At 50.8% G+C, this 23,126-nt stretch overlaps 2 long non-coding RNA genes across 2 annotated transcripts in view; both read right to left on the bottom strand.

Moving 5' to 3' along the window:
- The window catches only part of LOC140608052 (uncharacterized), a 50,067-nt gene extending 46,243 nt beyond the window's left edge, over window positions 1-3,824 (bottom strand). Inside the window, exon 1 of the long non-coding RNA XR_012010010.1 lies at window positions 3,527-3,824. This is a non-coding gene — a long non-coding RNA (uncharacterized lncRNA). The remainder of the gene's footprint in view (window positions 1-3,526) is intronic.
- A 2,259-nt stretch (window positions 3,825-6,083) lies between these two features.
- The window catches only part of LOC140608044 (uncharacterized), a 317,427-nt gene continuing 300,384 nt past the window's right edge, over window positions 6,084-23,126 (bottom strand). Inside the window, exon 5 of the long non-coding RNA XR_012010001.1 lies at window positions 6,084-6,283. This is a non-coding gene — a long non-coding RNA (uncharacterized lncRNA). The remainder of the gene's footprint in view (window positions 6,284-23,126) is intronic.

Raw genomic sequence — 23,126 nt, 5'->3', positions numbered from 1 at the left:
TCTACTCATTAATTATGACCGGTACTCAGCGAATGTTTTCATCTAAAAGCTTAAGCTTTTATTGAACTCAAAGACTGTTTCCTTTCTTTGTCTCTATGTGATTTCCTTCTGGAATTGCTATCACATGTGATTTGAATCTCCTGGACTTTATCTCCTGAATTTGTTCCCTTATGGCCATCCCATTTTCCCTTTCATAAGAAACTGACTCTTCACTTATAGATTTGGGAGTAAGTCTAGGATGGGATTCTCCATCCTGACGCACTTGCAGAACACAGGCATGGTCAACCCTACCCAGCATTTGTTGCCTCCTTCCCCTGGACCTCTGTTCTACGTGCTCTACAAGGATCCCATCCGTCAGTCTTCATATCAAACCTCTTAGGTTGGGATGATGACTGACTCCATTTTAGAGATGATGAAATTAAGGCACCACGTTAGATGCATAACTTACCCAACCTCATGGATAACAAGTGGTCAGACCGGTATCCAATTTGGAGCTTCCTGTCTTGCCCTCTGCACTGTGGGGAACCCAGACTGGCCCAAACTTCCTGCTTCTCAGCCCCGTGGCACCCTCTCTGCTACAGGATCCCCTATGAGATCCTTCTAAACTCCTTCCAGGTAAGCTGCCCATTTGCTTGAAGCCAGTGGTGGACAGGTCCTCCCCTTGGACTGGTGCTCATGGTTGTATATTTCACAGAAATTTTCTTCAAAATGTTGTGATATGGCTGGCTGTCTTCCCTGGTTTCCAGTATGAACACAGATTTTCCCCTATATTTACATCCTTTTGGCTATTTCCATGGAAAACTCCATGCCAAATGTACATTTAGAGATTTTTGTTTCTTATATTCTCTATCAAAAATGTGAGCTCCAGTCATTTCATCTCCCTTCTGGGCCTCCCCAACTCACAGTGAACAACGTCCTTAACTTAGAAACCAGTCCCTCCAAGAACAAGCCCAGCCTGACTTTCCCATCATAATCCCCATTGCTTTGTTAATTCTCTTTATTCTCAGAGAAAGCTCCATGTCTCTGCTCTCCCTGCCCTGGTGCCGTGTGTCAGCACCATGCTGTCTCCTCCGAGTGGAATGCTCTTTCTCTCACTCCATCCCCTCTCCTTCTTCAGTTGTTCCATGGAGAGTTTACCTCTCCACCTCCCTTGTGGCCTTCTCTCAGTCAGGATCCCATCAGAAAGCAGTTGGCACACTCCAGTGAGGATGCTCCAGGGAAGATTTATTTACAAACAGGTGCATTACAGGGTGGAAAGCGGCAGTAGAGGAACCTCAAGACACAGTGTAGAATCCAATGTCTAGGACTAAAGGAATGGGGGAAGGGGAGGTTCCTGTGCCTGGAAAGAGAGAGTCTTATACTTTCTTGAGAATGGCTGGGATCTTCAGCCAAGGGAGCATCCACCGAAGGAGGGACCCAGCAGCCTAAAAACTTTGACCTCAGTTGCCCTGCCAGCCTCCCTTCCAACCTCCTGGCAGGGCTTCCCTCCATCAGGACCCAGCCAGAATCCAGATGACACAAGACCCCTTGTTGCAATCCATACACACCAGCCCCCTGAGGCTGAGGACAGGGTGGAAGGGGAAAAATGTGCATAGATGGGCAAAGGAAGAAACCTTCTGTGGACGCTACCACTTCCATTGTTTATAGTAATCCTGTGGGTCTTAACTTGCCCACTAGCTCGGGTGAGTCGTACCACGACTCCGCATCTAACAGCGTCCGCTGTGCACTCCACACTCATGGATGTTGTGTTGAGTCAGGGGAACAACATATGATTATAAGTCATCCGGTGTCCTACTCTGGAGGTGGGAAAGGTTGACTTGGGCCATCTTCTCTCCCATTTTAGTGACCAATAGTACAGATTGAAGGATTCGAGTGGGGTCGCAGATAGATGCTTCTCACCATGTGCACCGATCTTCCCAGCTAGTAAGTCCTGGGCTGCTGTCATCCGTCATGCACCTCAGCTGTGGGACTCCAGCACCCTCACCCAGCACTAGAGAACCCAAGCGCCCAGCAAGTGACCCCTGTTGTTCTTGAAGTCATTTGCAGTTTCATGTGCTCACTCCTTTGTTAAGCATTCACTAAGCACCTACCTGTGTATAGCAAGGGTTTTAAGCCTGTGAGCCTAGAGGGGCCTGGCGGAGAAGATAAACAAAAGCAGGTGCCCTGGTCTAAGGAAGAAGAAGTGGGGCCGTGGCTGAAGGGAGAGTACATTCCCCTTTTAAGAGGACAGCGCTGGCTGTAGTAGCTGATTGCTGCTCTGCAGAAATGCAGGCCCAGCACTGGCATCTCCTCCTCTGCCCTTCCTCTTTTCCTAAAGAAGACAGATTTCCAGCTCGATCTAAAGTCTTTTTTTAAATGTAAGCAGCTCATTCCATTTAAATGTGTGTGTACACTGCACGCATGCCTGCGTATGTGCGTGTGCGTGTGTGCATGTGTGTGCGTGTGTGCGCGCGCACAGTGGGCATCAAATGTGTTTTCTGATTGAAACTGACCTGAGGGGCACCAGGTTGCACCCCCTGATGGCCAGGGAGCCAGGGCAGATACCACAAAAGAAGAAAGGACCCTGCAACCCACAAGTAGGTCTGATAGAAAGTAGAAAAAAAGCGTCTAAAGGGAGTAGAAATAACACATCGTGGGAAATTATTCCTCATTCTGCTGGTAACAAACCTCCCCATGGCCAACCACCCATGCAGTCTTGGCCCAACTGCATCCTGATTTGGAAACCTAATTTTGGAAGCACAACATGTGAGACTTTGTGATTTTGATTAGAACGACATCAATATGGGACAACGGTATTTTTCCCAAAATGGGAAACAAAACCAACCAACCAACCAACAAACAAACAAAAGAAACAAGCCTTCAAAGGGTGAAAGAAAATCACTATTTACCTACGCTCCCTTTTTCTTAATTTCCAATATTCTTTTAGACTCCTGCCAAGTCCAAATGAAGACAGTTATATAATAATAATCGTCCATAATAACAATAGACTTTGACCCGACATTCACCAAAGCCTACCCTGAAGAATTTCAGAGCAGAACCAGGAGAGGAACAAGTCATGAAATGGTTGGGAGGCTTGACTTTTTAAAAAACTTTATCAATAATTTGGTCTCAAGAGTTAAAATGAACTTTTCTCTAGAAGTAAACTCTCGTCGTAAACACTTCAAATGATATTTTGTGTAACATTCCATTTTTCCTTATGATGAGCGTGGATTCCACACCCAGAAGCAAATGCGTCACTGTTGCTGCCCTCCAAGCAATGCACCCACCATGCCCTTGCCTTCACACGGACGACCTTGGGACAGGCTCCTCGATTCCCCTACTCTGGGTCCGTAGTTGCAGTCGGCCTTCCAAGTTACTCAGGGTAATGTCTCAAATGCCTGCTGCCCTAATCACCTCCTGGCCTGGAGTGATGATGTGATCTATCACACCAACTGGGCCACTTTGCAGATTAAAAAAGGCCTCGTTACATGGAAACAAGCGTTAACCATGACTGACCTGGGCCGTCACTGGCGTATGGCCATCCTACCTGAAAACAAGGTAGAAGCATCAATAGTGTGGTGTCTTTCTGCCAAGCTGGTGGAGACCTCTGTACTCAGGGCTGCAATGCAGGGTAAAAGGCAGGGAATGGTTGGTCATGAGGGGCTCCCAGTGGCCTCCAGTACCCCACTCCAGGGAGAGCAGAGCAACGGGAGAGTCATGGAGTCTATGCCCGGGACCCCAGTACTAGGGGAGGACCCACTTCATGCTCCCTGGTATCCCTCTCTCGGCCAGCCTCCCTACACAGTGACCTGAAATCTTCTGCAGCAATATTTATGATGTCACTCTGTCTCTCACCGTCTCTGTCTCTCTCTCTCTCAGACACACTTGTGTGCATTCTGACATCGATTAAATGAAGTATAGACCAGATCTAGTTTCTCCAGAAGTTTCCAAGTCAACAAATGATCTGGGCAAAGAGATGGCTGGGGACTTCTTAAGCCGGCAAAGAAACTGGCAGCTCAGCATATGGGCCACACTCCTGAGGCCCCTGGCTAGGAATGCCTGGCTCCGTTTTGCACCTTCTTGTGGTTCTCCGTGTCTACAACATTCAGACATGCATAAGATTCTAAATACTGTTATTGACATCATAATGGATGTGAGAATATTAGTTCTCATGCATTAAGCACCTGTTCTGGGCCAAGCATCCTACTAGGCACTTACCTATTAACACTCTAATCCTTACGATCCTATAAAGGAGATGTATGTATCTCCATCCTACAGATAAAGACACTGAGGCTCAGAGAGGTTAACTGTCTTGCTCAAGGTCACACAGCTGGGCAGCGCTGGTACCGACTCCCCCCAGAATCCGCCAAAAGGTGATAAATCCCAAGCCATATCTTTGCCTTAAAAAAATTAGTTGGTGTCTCGAGCAGTCTCGTAAATCACCGCAACTGCTGGTTAAGGTTTGCATAGACTAGTAAAGAGGGTTACGTCATTCTCTCTCCCCAAACACCGGGGAGCAAGGTGGCAAAACCGTGTGGACCCTAACGACGACAGCAGCTTTATTGTGCCGTCACTCGAGTGGTCTCATTTTCCCACCAGCGCACTGGCTGGACACTTTCTAAATGTAAAAATAAGAAACACAACACCAGAACCGCTATTTTGGGTGCATTTAAATTGACAGTTGTGTCCGCGGCGTGTTGCACCTCATTTGCAAGATGCGGCCGCCCTGCTCAGGCCTTCTGCTGACGTCGTGTCCCTGGGGGCTGCACGTGCGATTGGGCCGCCGCTGCTGACCCCCAAAAGGCGCCGGTTCCCGACCCCAGCAGCTGGAAAGAGCTGGTACCTGGGAGCCGAGCATCCTTAGCAGGGTTTTCCTGCTTCTCTGGCTTCTCCGCCTTCCTCGTCTCCGAGCAAGGGCCCGAGGGGTGGGTGCTCACGGCTGATTCCTTCTCCCCGAGGTGCTCCCACAGCCGGGAAAGGGGACGCGGGGCCTTGAGACACCCGGGGAAACAACCGGGGGGCCGGACTGAGGGATCCCCGGCGTGAGTCGCCGCGGATGTGCCCTCCTTCCGTTGTGAGCACAATGGGTGCTTAAAACTTTAATGAATTGAACCCTATGAGTAAGGGACGTTAATCATTTTAATTACCCAGCCGCTTGAAATCAGATATAACAGTCCAATAATGTATCTTTAAACGAACACAACCCTGCCCTATAAAATATCCCTTCCAAACCCATTCTAATAATTTCTATTTATCTTTTCTGACGTTAACTGTTACCCAGCCCGGCCGGCCAACAGACAGCCTTCCCCTCGCACTCGGTTTCAAGGCGACGCCGTCTAGTTTTTCAATATCATTAGCGTCCCCCTGGTGGGCAGAGAGCAAGGCGGTGGCACCGGTCACACTTCACTGCTTTATCTCATATGACAAAGAGAGATGATCCACTTCAATCCGGGCCGGGCTGGCGCAGGGGAAGGTGGCTGCGCAGATCTCCCCCTGCTGCCGACAAACACCGAAGGGCCGCTCCATGTGACTCGCTAACAGCATGAAGGGGCAGACAAATAGATTTTCCTCTATATTTATAACCAGCATCATTCTTCCTTCTAGGGCGTTCAGTGCAGGTAGCTGTTTTATATGAAATGAACAATCTTTATAGACGTACCAGAGCCATAACAAGCCTGATTTTCAGCGAAGCTGAGGTATATAACTCTTACCGAATTGTCAGGCTACTTGCTCAACAAATCAAGCCTAACTTATGATGTTTGCAGTGTAATCTTTATTCCTGTTTGACTAGCCAACTACCCGGTGGTAATAGGATGTTAGGAAAGGGCAGTGGCCATGTTTGCGCAGGCCGTGATTGATAGGCCAACGCGGCATTTTTCATTTATATCTCCCGATTCCAAATCAGTTAAGTTTAGGAAAAATGAAACAAAGTGGCAAGAAAAATGTTTGCAGATTGCAGGCCGGCGCTCCCGCGGATCTGAGTTCAGCCCACATCTGCCGGGATTGTCTGGAAACATTAAGATATCTAAATGAAAATCAATACTGTATGTGCCAGGCATTTACTACCAGGAACAAGCATCAAGAGACCTGAGCTAATCAGACTTCCAGCTTGTGCCTCAGCCATACACTCAACCCCAGGGGTGTCCTAATTGCCCAGACTAATCATAGAAGAGTTAAATTTATAACCAAGAAAGACATCTTGTTTTTCTTACCCGTCATCATCGAGGAGCGGGAAGGTTCACCTGTGAGGTGGGTGCCAGATGTACAGGGGGGACCCCCCGGGCGAAGGAGGGCCGCGTCTCACCTGTCAGGAGAGGGAAGACGAAGTCACCGTCCGCCGTAAAACCAGGCAGCCTCATTCAAGCCCTGGGTGGGAGAGACTCCCACCAGCCCGCCCACGGATCGCAGGCTTCCTTCCCGAAAGCCCCTTAACCACTTAACCCCCATGTTCTGGAAGGAACGGGAGGAGAGGGCCATGTGTCCGCCAGCCCCCCGCCCGCGTGGCCCGCCACCTCGGTTCTTGGTCTCGGGCACACGGCTCACAAAAACAGGCAGCATCGTTGATGTTGGAAATACACGTCTCTGGTTTTCCCTGAGTTCCACTCTCGGCTTTGGTGCCCCGGAACCTCTAGGGCCGCCAGTGTCATGTCACCTGGCACCGCGGAGCTCCCTCGTGCTCTGCACGCACAAGTGCCGGCAGTCTTCACGCCCCCACAAACCACGGAGCCGGGCGACAGCTATTGGCCGAGCCCGCACCACGCTGCTGAAAAACCACCGTGTATCAGGGGACCGGATTCCTAATATTTGCATTCTAGATGCCAACTGTGAGCATATTTTGTGCTATTTTCGACAAATTACACCAAAATATGCAAAATGTTTATAAGGCTGCATCTTCTATTTTTGGCTCCGGTGTATTTGCAGCTTAATAGCCCCTCAGAGATTTGTTTGTCTCCTCTGGAGAAATGGGAAAGTGGAAAATGCAAAAAAAAAAAAAAAGAGAGGGAGAGAGAAGCAGAAAGAAATGAATATGCTTTGTTCACGCAACAAGTTGAGTTCTGCAAGTTTTTTTGTTTTTTGGTTTTTGGTTTTTTTTTTTTTGTAAAAGAGCAGAGCCAGCTGTCCCAGGGGACCTTCCTCAACAAGAAACTTAATAACATTATTTGGATTCTTTGTGCCCCGGATTTCAGATGTATTTTTAATGCATGTGTCTTAAAACAAAACAACCATTGTCAAATGCTGTATTCTCTGCTCACCGGTTTAAATGGTTTCCTAGACAGCACAATTCTGGGAGCATCGTAAGGGTTGTGATCAATGCGAGCTTGTGCCTTGCATCCCATGGCTTCCCAAGGACGCCCCTCGCTTACTGGGGGCCGGGGTGGGGGGGTGACAGTTTGTCACTTGTCTTCCTGAGAAAGGTGTCTCTGGCCTGTCTCTCTGATGTGAACGATGACAGCCTCTTGCCTCCTGTGCCATCGACACGGCTTGGGCGCTCATGCAACTGGGTGCCAGCACGCATCTCTGTCTCCACCCCGGTGACAGCGGCGTCCTGAGCACCTGCATGTGTGCAGCATGAAGGCTGATGTGCTGGAGCAGCGTCCAGGATGCGGGAGCTGGAGAGACGTCTGGGTTGGAGGGCAACAGTTTCCAGCTGCCGGGCCACGAAACCCAGTCGAAAACGTTCAATGCAGCTTCTCCAGTGGAGAAGCTGTTGGACAGGGGCGCCTGGGGGGCTCAGTGGTTGGGCGTCTGCCTTCAGCTCAGGGCGTGATCCTTGGATCCGGAATCCAGTCCCGCATGGGGCTCCCCGCATGGAGCCTGCTTCTCCCTCAGCCTTGGTCTCTGCCTCTCTCTCTCTGTGTGTGTGTGTGTCTCTCATGAATAAATAAATAAAATCTTAAAAAAAAAAAAAAAGGAAATACTGTTAGACAAAAAGGAAGGGGAGGTGGATTATTTTCCAATTTTTTAAAAAAGATTTTATTTATTCATTCATGAGAGACACAGAGAGAGAGAGAGAGAGAGAGAGGCAGAAGGAGAAGCAGGCTCCCTGGGGGGAGCCCGACGTGGGACTCGATCCCAGGACTCCGGGGACATGCCCTGGGCAGGAGGCAGACCCTAAACTGCTGAGCCACCCGGGCTGCCCTACTTTCCAATATCCTTTCTCACCGACTTAACCTAGGAACTGGGCCTCATGCCCTCGCTCTTTGATAACTGGACCAAATTTTTCCAACACCACCGAAGCTTCCGCCAAATGTCATTTCGCCAAAACAGATACAGTCAGGGGAGGAGAGACGTCAACGGCCGAGTCCCCATTCCTTGCCAGCCTCAGCCTAGAACAAGGGGAAGCAGGCACGCATAGCCTCCCGCGCCTCCGAACTCCGGGCCGGCCCTCAGAAGGGCCCGGTGCGTGGGATCCCCCGAGGGCGCCCGGGAGGGTGAGCCTGGCAGCCAGGGAAGTTAGACCCAGACTCAAAAGGGGGTAAAGAACCATCATTCAAGCGCCGAGATGAAGGAGGGCAGGAGTCCCGGATCGGGCGAGGCTGCAGACCGGAGGTCCTGCCCTCGGAACGCCGGGTGGCTCTGCGCCCCGGGGCCCAGGACAGGGCTGCGCCCCCGAATCGGCCGTGAGGCCAGAGGCCAGCGGCTCTGCACCCCTGTGCAGAAGGCAGAGCCGCCCGGCTGGGACAAGGCCTGCCTCCCGATGCTGGGGAGGCAGCGACTCCTCAAACCCCAAGTCCGGCCTGCACCGTCCTCACCTCACCTGCTCCTGCGGCCGGGCATCTGGGGGGATGGAGAAAGGTCCTGGGGTCTCGGCAGAGGGAAACCAGCTACAGGACAGAAGAGCCCAGGGGGTCAGAAGGAGCCCGGGAAACCACAGCAGTCAGGGAGCTTCTGCTCATGGAGGGTCTACACCTGCACCATCCTTGGGGTCAGCCACGCGGCGGCTCCTTTACTGCTCCCCACGGCTCCCAGGGGTGCCCACCGCAGGCCCACGGCATCTGGCCAGAGCCACGGAGAGCCCTGGGGAGCCCACGCCGGGCCCCCCTCGTGCCCTGCTGCTGAAGCACGGAGGCCGTCACCAGGGGGTGAGAGGATGGAGAGGGGACCCCAGATGGGGACCAGACCACATGTGCATCCCCTGCAGCCTGACAGTAATAGCCACGGACTAAGCCCGCGCCAAACAAAATGCTTTAAAATGGGTGCCAGGCCAGAGCGGTGCTTCGTTAAGTGAGCTTCCTGGGGGGCGAGGGGGGCGCAAGCGATCGTGCAATGGAAGTGGTTACACGAAGAACATTTGGGGGCATCAGCAGTGTGGTTCCCTTGGGACCCGCTCCCCAGTCGGACACTGGGGAAGAGGACTGTGTTCTATTACCAACGGCTCTGGCTTCATCTCTCCAGCCCCGCCCCGGCCCTGCTTGAGACCCGCTGTGCCCCGTAGCCCGCCAGCGCTGGCCCCGGCCCAGTGGCACCTGCTTGGCCCCGCTTCCCACAGGACATGGGGAGCATGTTGTAAAGGGCCCCTTCCCTTGTCTTGTGGCTTCGGAGGGAAGGGGCCGGAGAGCGGGGCGGAGGGGTGGCGGGAGAGGGAATGTTCATCCCGGGGATTGAGTCAGGAAGAGGACATGGCTTGTTTAATCCTAATAAATCAGCGGTCCCTGGGAGGTAGAGCAACAGGGGATGGCATGCTAGGCGAGCCGCACATTGACCCAAGGCAGAGCTTGCAGAGAAATGATGTCCTCTCCAGCAGACTCCTGGAGAGATGGTCTGCATTTCTTCTGACAAATTAGAAGTGCCCTGAATGCAACCATTCCTCAGAAAATAGGCCTGATTTAGCAGTGTGCAAGCTGCCATTATCCTGCTGCATAAAAAGACCATTTAAGCAGGGCAGCCTCCAGAACACTGGCCCGCTGGAGGCAGCATTTCTGAGAAATTACCCCCTCGACTGCCACCTAAGCCAGTCACCACCCAAGGGGGAAGCCTCATTTACAACCTAGAAGACCAAGCAGGCTTTAATCAAAGAAAGGCCTCGTTTGTCTCTGGTCCCTGCGTGAGCTCCCAAGCACCCCTGGGTCCCCAGCCCCTCGCCTCACCTCGGACGACCTCGCCACGTCTGGGGCTACCCCATGGGGACCCCCCTCCCAGCTCCACCCCACCCAACGTCCCTTGCCCCGTCTGGAAAAGCGGAGCCTTCGCCATCCCCGCCGGATAGCAGAGCCTTCACGAAGCAGATCTAGTGGCAACCGCGCCCCCAAGATGAGACAATCCATTTGCACAAAGTGTTCGTGTTTCAAAACTTTGCGTGCGAAGATTACAACCTGTCACTACGTTCCCCGGGGACGCACTACCTTTTTTAAAAAGTATCTCTAATGAGATCTACAAATCTATGTTGAAGACAGCTTACTTTATTGTGTTTGTAAAGATGAAAATGTTTTAAATAGGTTATGGCTCCCGGGACTGATAGCCTCACCATGAGGGGAAGGTCATTTCGAAATGTTAATAAAAGTTTTCATAAAATATGACGGCACTCGAAGAGTAATGTTTGGATGTAAAAATAACTATAAAAGTATAATTTCTACCGGGGTGCTCACGCGGTTTTTCTGCGTCAAGATATTTGCCCGAATTCTGGTTCAACGGGGGTTGCAGCTTCTCCAGCTGTTTTGACGGCCGCGCTGGGATTCGATCCTTATTAGTCAGGGCAGCAGCAGCCTCCCCCAGCCCTTGCCAGCTGCTTAGATTAGAAACTTGCCCGGGAAGCAAAGCCTCGCCCTGCCCTGACCGCGACGCTGGTCTTCGAGCGCGACGGCTCAGTCTGCTCGCAGGGGGAAAGCTCTCCTTATGCCCAACAAGTGAGAAAGAGGGATAGAAGCAAAGCCACTAGAAGGATCTAGAAGGGGAGCCCTGGGGGCTCAGCCACCACGCTTTGGGGAGAGCGTGCCAAACTGGAAATATTCAGTTATTTCCTATTCGACGAGCACCTTGGGTTTTCAAGCCAAGCAGCACGAAGGAAACGTCCCCGAAGCAGTTACTAGGCCGGAGCTAACCGATGAGACCCGTCCATCCTCTGTTTGCCAGATTCCGTCGGCTCCAATCAATCCTGGATGTTTCTCTTAGGGCCCCGGGGTCGCACGGGGTCCTCAGGAGTCACGGCTGGGAACGAAGCACCCCGCGGATACTAGAGGAGAGGTTCAGGTACTGGAACCTGGGCTCAGAAGCTTAGGGCAAAGGGCACAGCCCCAGAGCTCACCTACACAACGTCCCCGCTGCATCGCCGTCATCGTCAGCAGGAGACTTCCTTTCTCGGTACCACCCACACGTGCAGCTGGAAATACCCACCGTTCACCGTGGCCAGGGACTGCCGGGGACAGACTCAACTCTCCTTACCGTCCCACACGACCCATGGGATGTTCGTCTGCACCCCGGGACATCTGCTGCTCACTGTCCCTCCGGGCTGACCGTTGATGACATCAACTTCAAACCCCGAGGTCTTAAGGACTCTGCTGTCCACCAAGTCTGGCTCTGACAAAGCAAAACCTTTGCCGTGAGTTTTAGAAGCTGTTCTGAAACTTTTGAAGGTGTCCCTTTGCTCGCACTGTGGTTCGGCCCTGGCAACTTTTTCTGGAAGCAGGGTGGCAGGATGACCCAGGTCCTGAGGGGTCCGGGGAACACAGGGACGATAAGAGACCTCGGTTAAAGTCTCAGAACATCACACCCACGGGTCTTCCTGGTTCTAGAAATCACTGAGTCCATTCACCACGTTGGTCAACGCCTCCTCCCCAGGGAGGGCTTCCTGACCATGTCTTATAGGACAGCCCCATCCATCTCCACCCTTTCCCCTTCATCTGCTGTGTTTTCCGTCTCGGCGTCTGTTATCTCTGAGATATTACAAAAGGGACTTATTCATTTATTATTTCTCATCCTACCCCCAGCATTAGAATGGAAGCTACGGGAGAGAAATGACTTGGCCTTGTTCAGTGCTCTTCTCAGTATCCAGAACAGTGTCTGGCATATGGCGATGGTTCATTAGGTATTTGTGGGTAAGTAAATGGATGGGCCGTGTGAACAGGACACTGTCATCTCCCAGGCTCTCACGAGACAGAGAGGAGACTCAAAGCTGATGCTCAGTGCCAGAAGCCACCTCCTGCATCCTGTGTCTGGGGGGAGGAATCCAAACTCACACCCAGAACCCACTTGCACACACAGCTTTGTTCGTGGCACGGCTCTGTGCAGCCGATCCAAAGTCCTATTGAGATAGCTTTCTACTGAGTTCATTCTACAAAATTCCAGATTCAGATCTGATTGAAACAAACAAACAAAGATGCAAACAAACAACCTAAAGAGATGTCGCTAGGAACAGGGAACAGGGCGCATAGAGTGAGCATCGGCGAGTGGACTACGACGGGGCGCGCAATCAGAGGGTGATGCACATCTATCAGGAATGCTTCAGAAGGAATTCCAAACTAGTGGGAGGTCAGAGATTAGAATCTAAGATTCCTTTTTAAATGTTACAGTCTGTAGCACACAGAATAATGACCCCCAGAAATGTCCACACGCGAAGCCCACAAACTGTAAATACGCTACCTTACATGGTAAAGGCGCTTTGCAGATGGGATTAAGGATACAAATCCTGGAGGTAGGGGAGATTATCCTGGATTATCCTGGTGGGCCCAAACTAACCACTTCAAGCCTTAAGAAAAGAAAAAAGAAAAGAAAAGAAAAGAAAAGAAAAGAAAAGAAAAGAAAAGAAAAGAAAAGAAAAGGAAAAAAAAAAAAGGAAACCTTTCCTGGCTTTGATCAGAGAAAAAGACATGAAGAGGAAAAACAGTGTCGGAGAGATGCCACTTCGCTGCCTTTGAAGATGAGGGTCATGAAACAGAGCATGAGGGCAGCCTCTAGAAGCTAGAAAAATGCAAGGAAATGAATTCTCCCCTAAAGCCTCGAAAGGAATGCCTTGATTTCAGTCCAACGAGACCTGTGTCAGACTTCTGACCAAGAGAACTGCGATATACTATGCTTGTGTCGGTCAAGCCACCGAGTTTGTGGTGATTTAGCAGAGCGGCAATAGGAGACTCATACACGGTCTTCTGATGTCTTGCCCAAACGAAAGAAAAACTGTTGGTCAGAAAAGTCTGAGTTCCAAGGCTATTCCCCTTCTGATCTCCCTCACGAGATCCGTGAGCTCCAGCGAGGTGGGTCTTTACCCTGAGCTGAGCCCAGTAACTAAAGATGGCAGAGAGGACACGTCAAGTTTGGGAGGCAGCTGCTGACCCCAGAAAGTTCACCATTTAGTCCGTTTAGACTCTAGAAGGCATTTTCTGTTACACATAAATTTTTCAGAACCAGAAGGTGAAGTCTTTTCCCTCCCGCTTAGACTGGAGGAATTTGGGTGGCCCCTCTGGGTTCCCAGCTCACACCAGTTACACACGCCCTCAAGACCCAGAGGTGGGCACATCACCTCCAAGGTGGGGACCAGGCTGGAGAAATAAGCTAAAAGGACAAAGCTCACTGGTTCCTCCGCAGGAAGCTGTCTTACTATTTCTTGTCTCAGAATAAGTCCTATTTCAGAGTTGGAGGAAGACAATACTACAAAAATCAGCCACTTGCCACGCCATCTCTGTCTCAGCTCCCACTCAAGAGGCTTCAACCTGTCCATCTGGGAACCAGCAAATATTCCAACACGTTGAACTGAAAAAGGAACAACTTGCCCACCTTGTGACTCGCTCTGACTTAATACCACGCCCTTATACTATCTAACACCATTCACACGTCCCACACACTGGGACACCCCAAGCTACTTCACCAAACCTCCCGCCAGCCTCCTCAGTCTAGGACTCAAATCTGACTCAGCCCCTAGCACTCAAAACCTCCAACTTCTCTCTAGAAGAAGAGAAGGGTCACCCTCTCTGCTTCCTAGCAAAACGACCTGAGTGTGCATACATGAGGGCCAGGCGAAAAATGAAATCTTGGCCTCGATCCGGCTCTGGGTAGGTCTGCCTGGTGGCAATCTCCAAGTCCCGAAAATGTATAATTGAAATGGACATACTTGGAAGTTGTTAAACCTCTAAATTGGAGCCTCGGTGTCCATCGAAAGATGACTGGATAAAGAAGCTGTGGTCTATGTATACAATGGAATATTCCTCAGCCATTAGAAATGACAAATTCCCACCATTTGCTTCGACGTGGAGGGACCTGGAGGGTATTGTGCTGAGTGAAGTAAGTCAATCGGAAAAGGACAAACATTATAGGGTCTCATTCATTTGGGGAATATAAAAATTAGTGAAAGGGAATAAAGGGAAAGGAGAGAAAATGAGTGAAAATATCAGTGAGGGTGACAAAACATGAGAGACACCTAACTCTGGGAAACGAACAAGGGGTAGTGGAAGGGGAGGTGGGTGGGGGGTTGGAGTGACTGGGTGACGGGCACTGAGGGGGGCACTTGGCGGGATGAGCACTGGGTGTTATGCTATATGTTGGCAAATTGAACTCCAATAAAAAATATGTATTAAAAAAATAAAAATAAAAATAAAAATAAATAGGGCAGCCTGGGTGGCTCAGCGGTTTAGCACTGCCTTCAGCCCAGGGCGTGATCCTGGAGACACGGGATCAAGTCCTACATCGGGCTCCCTACATGGAGCCTGCTTCTCCCTCTGCCTGTGTCTCTGTCTCTCTCTCTGCCTTTCATGCATAAATAAATAAAATCTTTAAAAAAATAAAAATAAAAATAAATAAATCGGTTCCTTGGGCCTTTGGGTAGGAGCTCTCATAGTACAGAAAGCCAAGTGGAAGTGTCTCAAACAGCTCCTGTGCCCAGCCAGGAGGATAAATATGTGTGTGGCTCCTGGCATATCTCATTTAATTCACCAGTCTGATCCCGACAGAAATCCAGCAGATCCCAAAACATGACGATGGGCAAACTTCATCAGATGCATGCCCTCCAGAGGGTGAGAGATAAACCCTAAGAAAATTCAGGGACCCATCAAATCAGCAATGGTTTTTGGAATCCCGTGGTCAAAGACACACAGGGACGTCCCAATCGAAATAATTGCATCTCACATTTCCCACAAATAAAAAGAAAGCACTCTCTCAGCTCACCCCCACCCCCCACCCCCAGATTCTAGAGACAGGTATTCCGCATTTCAGAACATCGCTCCAATCCATTTGCTGAGTGATGAGAGTGTCTTCCAACTTTGACAGGGACCCCAGATCAGGAAAAGGCTCAGCAGCAGGTCCAGGAGGCAGGCGATCCCTCACGGCCCGGAAGACGCAGTGTTATTAGAAGTGACTCCGGTGGGAAAAGACTATACAGTGTATGCAGCAAGGAATTAGACACCGTATGAACAACACCTCAAGTGTGCTCCTGGGCCCTCATGGAGACAAAGTGCCTGCCCGCGGAATATCACGCATGCAATCAGAGCTAGCTGTGGTGAACTAGGTTTCGTCAGACCTACCAAATTGTAAGATCAGGTAAATCCAGAGCAGCCCATTGTAATATGGAAGAATTTGACGAAGGATTGGCATTAGTAGGGCCAGCGAGCAAACTGGTATCCCAGACCCCGTGTCATCCACTACTGTAGCACCAGGGCCTCCCCCAGCTAACACCTCCGGTATCATAGGTACCCTTGTGACCAACTAATGGAGAAAGAAGAAGGCTGAACTCAGTTCTCTGATCAGTATGTGGATATAAGCTTCAAAGAGACCACTGGTGACTATGGTCCCACACAGCAAAGGCCTTAAGAGACAGCAGGGAGGAAAGATCTTCCCAATAGCCTGAGCTTTGGGTGGTGATCCTGGTAATTCACTCTATAGATGGAAAAAAGGTGACTTGACGTATGAATATATAGAGAATCATGGGCAGTGGAGGGTGGCTTAGTTGCATGGTCGAGAGGCCTGGGAGGAAAAAAATTGGAATATTGCAGACAAAGAGATCAGAGAAAGAGGTATATGGATGGATATGGGAGGGCACACAGGGTGAGGGTGTTTGTAATGCGTGATAGTGCCCACTAGGGAGCACGGAGGAGGTACTAAGCCATCAAGCAGAAGGAAAGACATAGCAGGGGATAGCAGGCAGCCTCTGAAAGGAGCAGAGACACGGTAGCCCAAAGGTGATGCATGGACCCAGTATCGTAGGACCCTGTTTCTCTAAGACTAATGTAGCTACTATCACTGCCAAATGTCCAACTTGCCAGCAACAGAGACCGATGTTGAATCCTTGATATGGATTCACCATACCACAAGAGGGTTAACCATCCACTTGGCGGTAACGTGATGACATCGCATGGCTTCTACCCGGGAAAGGTAGTGATTCAGTTTGACCAGAATTGACCCATACTCTGGATAAGAGCCCTTTCTTGCCCACAGGGCCTTAGCTAGGACTAGTGTGCAAGGGTTAACCCCAAAGCCAGACCTCACATAATGTTGCACATCATGCAAGGGCCCTGCTTTATAACATGGGAATATCGGCCAGGAGATCCACTGGTCCTTTCACTTACCTCCCCACAAGGGAAGCTGCCAGCTTGATAGAGGAATGGAATGGCCCAGGCCGGGCACCCCCTTGGAGGTGACATCCTGAAAGAATAGGATAGTCTTCTCCAGGACTCAGTAGCCACTCTAAAGCCATGAAAATTATAGGATTCTGTTTCTCTAACAAGTAGCATAGACGGGGTCAGGAACCCAAGGCGGAAGTCAGTGGGCCTCCACTTACCGTCCCTCCTGATGATCTGCTTGTCTTACTGTCTCTACCACTCTAGGTCCAGTATATCTAGAGGTCTGGAGAATTTAGGTGTGCTGTCCCTGTGACTCTAAGCCCAGTATAGCTAGAGGTCCTGATTCCCAGACCAGGGACTGGTCCCCACCGGGGGACTTAGCAAGAGTCCCATTACATATTTAGCCGTAATTGTCACCTGTTCGTTTGGAGTTCCTATGCTAAGAGTCGAGCAAGAAAGGAAAGGAGGAGATAGGATTGTTGTTAAATAATTCGGGCAGCCAACCGACCCAGAGCCCTAACTTGGAAATAGACGGATGAATGAATCAGCCGTGGATCAGAAAGGGCATGGTGACCCGAAGGCCTTTAGAGATGATCATTGCAGCAGGTGAGTCACTCAGACCAGTAGACTTTCGAGCCAAGGATAAGAATAATGCGTAGCAGAAAACAGAAATGATGACTCACAGAAGTGGCCAAAGATCAGCTTCAGGGGTGGGGATTGTCGCTTGTCCCACTAACTTTCCCCTAGTCGGTCCCTCCTGGAGAAGAGGCCAACCAGGATCCTGGAAGAGCTGTTTACCACACTGACTATATGAAACGAGTAGATGCGTGTCGCACAAAGGGTGGACTGTAGTGGCCTGAGTGTGATTTACTCACCCCGGCTCCTGAGACTATTGGCGGCTGACAGCCCTCAGCCGAGCTCCCCTGTGGAAGCTGTCCTCAGATGATGGGACTTAGCCAAGCCTTACGCAAGATCACACCCCCTTCCCAGAGGCAGCCGACATCCAGGGGCTAGTTGGCCAGATGGGAGTAGTGGTAGAAGGACATTTGTACAGAGCCACCCCGGCTCCAGAAAGCTCCAGAGGATTTGCTGAGGCCTCTGCTGCAGCTCCATTATGGTTTGATATCTCCCTCCGTCCGACCCTGCTCTCCTTACACTTCGCAGGTGTTGCTCCTAAGAGATTCCCCCCAGTGAACGTTCTACACACAAATCTCGGAATCTCAGAAAATGCTTCCTGGGAAACCCAACTTAGGACGAATTCTTATTTTAAAAGACAGGCCTATTTGCATTAGCACATGTAGACACCCACGTGCCTAAACTCTTCTCGTTTCCTGTTTCACTGAGGACAAAGACCAAACGTCTCGCCCTGGACCATAAAAGCCCGCTTGGCCTGGGACCCAGCGATCCATGTGTGCAGTTCCCCTTCACGCACCTCTCCTCCCTGCTCTCCGTGTTCCACCCGCCCTGGTCTTCTGCGGGTTCCTCAGTTACGACACGCATTCTCTTGCCCCAGAGTCTTTGCACGGGGGTCCTCTGTTATATGCCTCGTTCAGACGTCAAGCCAGAGGAGTCCTTGGTCTTCCCTAGTCTTGGTCAGATGACCATTACATGTACGTGCTCACAGAACCTTGCACTCCTCCTTCATGACACTTTTTAGTTTGAATTACATATCTGTGTCCTCCCCTGATTAATGCTTCTTTTGCTCACCATTATACCTCCAGCTCCTCGCACAATGCCAAGCGCAGAGCTGACAATAACTATCCATTAAATTAAGACACTCATTCCGCCTTAAACCAGGTTCAAACGCAACACATACATAGAGCCTTTTTCTTTTCTTTTCTTTCTTTTCTTTTTTTTTTTTCATAGAGCCTTTTTCACTATAATCTGTCTTTTGTGGGTATTCTCCTTGTCCGGTGACTTAGAAGATAATCACGGGGCCTAGTACCCAGTCGGTGCTCAGGAAATACAACCTGAATTTACTGTTACGCTTTAAGCAGTTAGTACATATTTCGGGGGAGGAGGGTTTGGTTTTTTCCCATTAGACTGTGAGCTCCTTGAGAGAAGGAGTTCCCTCTTATCTGAGCTCTAAGCAAGGAGCTTGGCGACTGTTTATTGAACGACATCCTCAGGAAGTGTGAATGTAAACATCTGGCTCTTTTGGAGATGATTCTTGTTTTTTTATTTCTTCCAGACAGTTGCTATCACAGAGACACACACACTGCTCACGTAGGGTCAGAGGGTGCTAATCAGCTCACATTCACTGACCCTAGTCTTTTGTAGGAGAACTCAGGGAATCTCACCCTGAGGGAAATGCCCCCTTGGCATTCGCTGTGCCAAATTAACAAATATTTCAGATAGGTCGCAGCTCCCCACAGATGCTGCCAAATGCCCTACAACAGGGCCAATGAACCCAACGCTCGCTGGGCTGAGGCGACTGAGAGTGGAGACCCCATCCAAAGAGGCGGCAGGGACCCGCTCCAGGCGGGTAGGGGCCGCCACGCGGGATATGGGTCCGGTGCTGCCAGATATTTGGATTCTTTCAAAAGAATGCAAGCAAAACTGGGTTTTTATGGGACTCTCTCGATTTTATATTTATCCTCAATTTTAAAAAAGAAGAAGGAGACCAAAAAAGACATCACGCTATCCAGATAAAATAAGCCCACAGAGGAGCCAAGTTCATGGATGGGCTTTGGCAAGCTTTGGGTTGGAAGTCACACCAGGCAGCCTCTCTGAACTCCCCGGAAGAGGAGACAGGGCCCCAAGATTCTCTGTGTCTCAGTTTCCCCGTCTGTCAAATGAGCCGACTGGGCCAGATGGTCCCGCTGTCCTACCCTGGGCGTCCTTCTCCGTCCTGCTCTCTCTGCCCCTCACCTCCGCACAAGCCACGTTCACGTGTGACTTGAAGCCAGCAGCTGGAAAGGTATTTTGCCGGGATTTCCATTTCTTTGAAGGGCTAATTACGACAGACAGGGGGAAAACAGGCACCTCGCTCTCTTTCACATCTCATTACATTTATTCGGCTTTATTACTAATTTCTTTGTTCATATAATTTTCACCCTGGGATCTGCCTTTTTGTGTAGTTACCCCAAGTCAGGGAACCCGCCTGAACTCAGGAGGCCCCGCTCACCTCCTCTGGTATTTGTGGATGTTCGAGCGACAGTTCAGACAAGCCGCCTGAGCCACGCGCGTCTCCAAAGGGCACGCGGGCTGCCCAGGGACGAAGGTGCAGCCCCCCGGCTTCCTGCAGGTGAGCCTGGGGACGTGCGCCCGCCACGGGGGTCCACCCGGGACCCACAGGCAAGGTCAGGAGGCCTGTCCCTCAGACGCCCCCACCCCAGCCCCCCAGCAGCAGGAGGACGCCGCAGCCGCCGCGCCGGCCGGCACCTGCCCTGGGTGACAAGCTGACGTTTTCTCGTGGGAAGGTCCAGCCTCTCCCGTGGACCTCCACGCCGCCTCCCAGGCACCCGCGGACACACCAGCCCCGCCACCTGCCCTTGGCGGCGGGCAAAGCCGAGCCTCGGGGTATGGAAACTCATCTCCAGTTACTCTACAACAAATTCACGAAACGGGTCCCGAAGCAGAGGCCGAAAACTGCAGGAAATGTGCGCACATTCACCACGAAGTGCCAACCCAGAGGACAAACTCGGTAATCCCACCAATGATGTTCCAAAGCCGTGATGGCTAGCAGCCGACAAATGCCCGCAGACCTCAATCCATTTTTATTGTATTCAGGCTGCAGTGTTGTATTTCCTGCCTCCCCTTAGCACCACACATACAGTGTACTTGAAAACAAAAATCTATAATATTGATCCCGCAATGTCACCACAATTATTCTTTTGAAACAGCCATTGAAAACAAATTACATCTGCACTGCCTTTTCATCCGCCTGCTGCGAGTGAGCAATGCTCACCCTGGCCTCCAGCACCGCGGCGTTAGCACTGTGTCACCGCCGACAGGACAGCCCAGGGAACGGCGGGGGGGAGGGGGCGGCCGGCAGGGAGACGGATCGAAGGGGGGGGTCCGGACCCAGGGCGGCTGCAGGCTCGAGGATTCGCACACCCAGGCGGCTGCCGGGGCCCCGGGCCCCCTCCCGGCTCGATAAACCAAATGCGGTCGTTGGACTGTTGGAATCGACAGAGGTTTAACCGAGGCCTCATTTTCGGATGCTCCGTTGAAAATCTACTGACAACAAGTATTATTGGAAGCAGCACGGTCTTCACCTGGTGGCGCGTGATTCCACTGACGAATCGAAGCCGCCTTCCCGGAACAGTGGCATTTCAGGCAGGAGACAACGGACACGGCCCCCACTCCCTGCACCCCAAATCCCAACGGGCACCGAGATGACCCGCCCAGAGGAGGCCGGGGGTCCCCGTTCTCAGCAAGCTGCATCCCCAGAGCCCCCAGAGACGGCAGGGACCCCCGGGCTCCTCGGCCGTCACGCGGGAATGCGGAGGCCACCTGCAGCCGTGGTGTGCGGGCCCCCCAGCAAGATCCCGCACCCCCCTCCGCAACACCCCAGCCAGGTGTCCTGGGAACGGCGGCCTGTTGGGGGCCTGCCTGCCTGTTTTCGATTGTCATACGTGGAAAAATTCTCCCTACGCAGTAATTAAATTCCGTGCCACCGCGCGGTGGGCAAAGGGAAATTCTTTTGTTAAGGTTTGACCACACAAGTCACAGTGGTGGCTCTTGCAGGCGGGAAGTGATAACTTTGGAGCATTAAAAAAACCAATAGCCTTGTTGACATGGACATGGGAACCTAACCCCTGAAGCCTCCTGGTATGACGCATTGATTTTCCTGTCCGTGTACAGTTCTAAAGCCATCCATTCTGCATGGTCAGGACTCAAAGGGCCAGAGAGAGGAAAAAAATCTGTTCTCTCCACTGTACCTCCAGGCAAAGTTGAGAAATAAATTCTACGTTTTGAGAGATGATTTGTTCAAGCCATGTTTAAGAGAATATGATTGCATTAAGAAGGGAAAAAAAAAATATTTGGTTTCCCTGACCCTCACAACCTGTAGCCGCCGACCCTCGTGCAAAAGCCTGACGCCATAGGCATGGCCTAGAAGGGCGCAGAGAGCAAGGGCGGGGAGAGGGGGGCGGGGAGGACCTCAGGAATTGGGGGACTTATTTAGTGTTCTCCAAATAATACTGCCGAGGTGCCCGAAAATTGCTGAAATGGTCGTGTCTGTCCACCTGTCGTTCCTCGGATCCTTTTGGCTGCTATTATTTCGAAAGGGCTGCATTCCTCCTTGCTGGAGGGCCCCTTGTGATATGGTTACTGTCCTGCTTGCTTTCCGATCCTCTTTTTTTTTTTTTTTATTCTACAGATGGAAGAGGCCAGGCTGACTCAGTCTTCAGGGTCTATCTGTGAGCCTTCCCCAGGCACACGTGTCACGCTGCCCCCCACCGCCCGACACACTGTCCCCGTGTGCGGTGGGGCTGCGGGGTCCAGGCAGCTAAGGGCTCCCCTGCCAGCCTCCCGGGCCCTCCTCCCATTCTCCTGTGCACTTTGGGGTCCATATTCAAAAATGCCTCCTCCGTGTCACCAAAACCCCTCCCCGCTCATGGCTATGACAGGGAGGGCCCCTGGGTGACGGGGATGGAGAGAGAGAGAAAGAGAGAGAGAGAGGCCAGGCCTTGGGGAAGTTTGCTGAGACACCACAGGGGACTCCGTGTGCAGCCGGTCTCACATGTTCGGGACTTTCTGAGTGTTTAGCTATTTTAGTTCCAAATAAAGAAAGCTCCAGTGCCGGTCAGGACGCTGAGCTCCTGGAAGTGGAAGACTAGTGTTTGAGCTGCAAATTTGCAGTGCCGCTCTGCAAAGTATTACATACATCATTTCCTGGTGCAGAGGGATATTGAGCTATTTCAGTGGAGCCAAAAAGGAAAGACCGAAATGGTGTAATTTCCCTGACCTAGACAGAACTACGGACTGAATACAGAAATAGAAAATGCTAAAGCCAATGTTCCTACAAGGTTCGTCTCTATCAACGTAGACTCCACATATCCCAAGTGTATACAACGTGAACCCAGCATCAGCACGCGTGCACACCACTGGAAGCCATAAACCCAGTCACACAAAACATCCCTACCGGATGATTCCGTCTTGCCAGACCTACAGAAGTATCCTTAAATTAGGTCGGTGCGAATGTGTGCGTATATTTATTATTAAAATACTTACTGTTCTGCCTTTTGAAGTAGATGGACAAATGATTTAGGAGTGGGACTAGACCAGAAACAAAATTAATGCAAATAATGTGTTGATTTTTTTTTAGCTTGATTAGCCAAGCCAATGGAAAATTCTAGAAAACGTATACAATTATTTTAACTGTCACAGGCTGGCAATTGTAATTGACATGATTTGTACGAGATGCAGTGTAATAACTGAATATATTAAAAAAAAATCTCATGCCTTGATTACCAGGAGAACATTACTAGTGCCACAATATTATTAACAACACAATTATCGTGGCATCCCTAGGATACGCTCTTAGCACTTCAATGCATTAGTGAACCTTTGCTAACGAAGAAAAAATTAAAGTACAGCAAATTTCAAAGCACCAGTTGTACCCAATATCATTAAAAATTTATAAAACTTCCCCTGAACATGACAAGTGTTTGGTTTAAATGAAGATCAGCCACAAGGAGAAAGCAGAAATCTTGTTACTCT

Source organism: Canis lupus, chromosome 1, assembly GCF_048164855.1.
Source record: "Canis lupus baileyi chromosome 1, mCanLup2.hap1, whole genome shotgun sequence".
NCBI classification, from domain to species: domain Eukaryota; kingdom Metazoa; phylum Chordata; class Mammalia; order Carnivora; family Canidae; genus Canis; species Canis lupus.
Note: the sequence above shows the minus strand (reverse complement) of the source record. Positions and strands in the feature narration are given on the sequence as shown.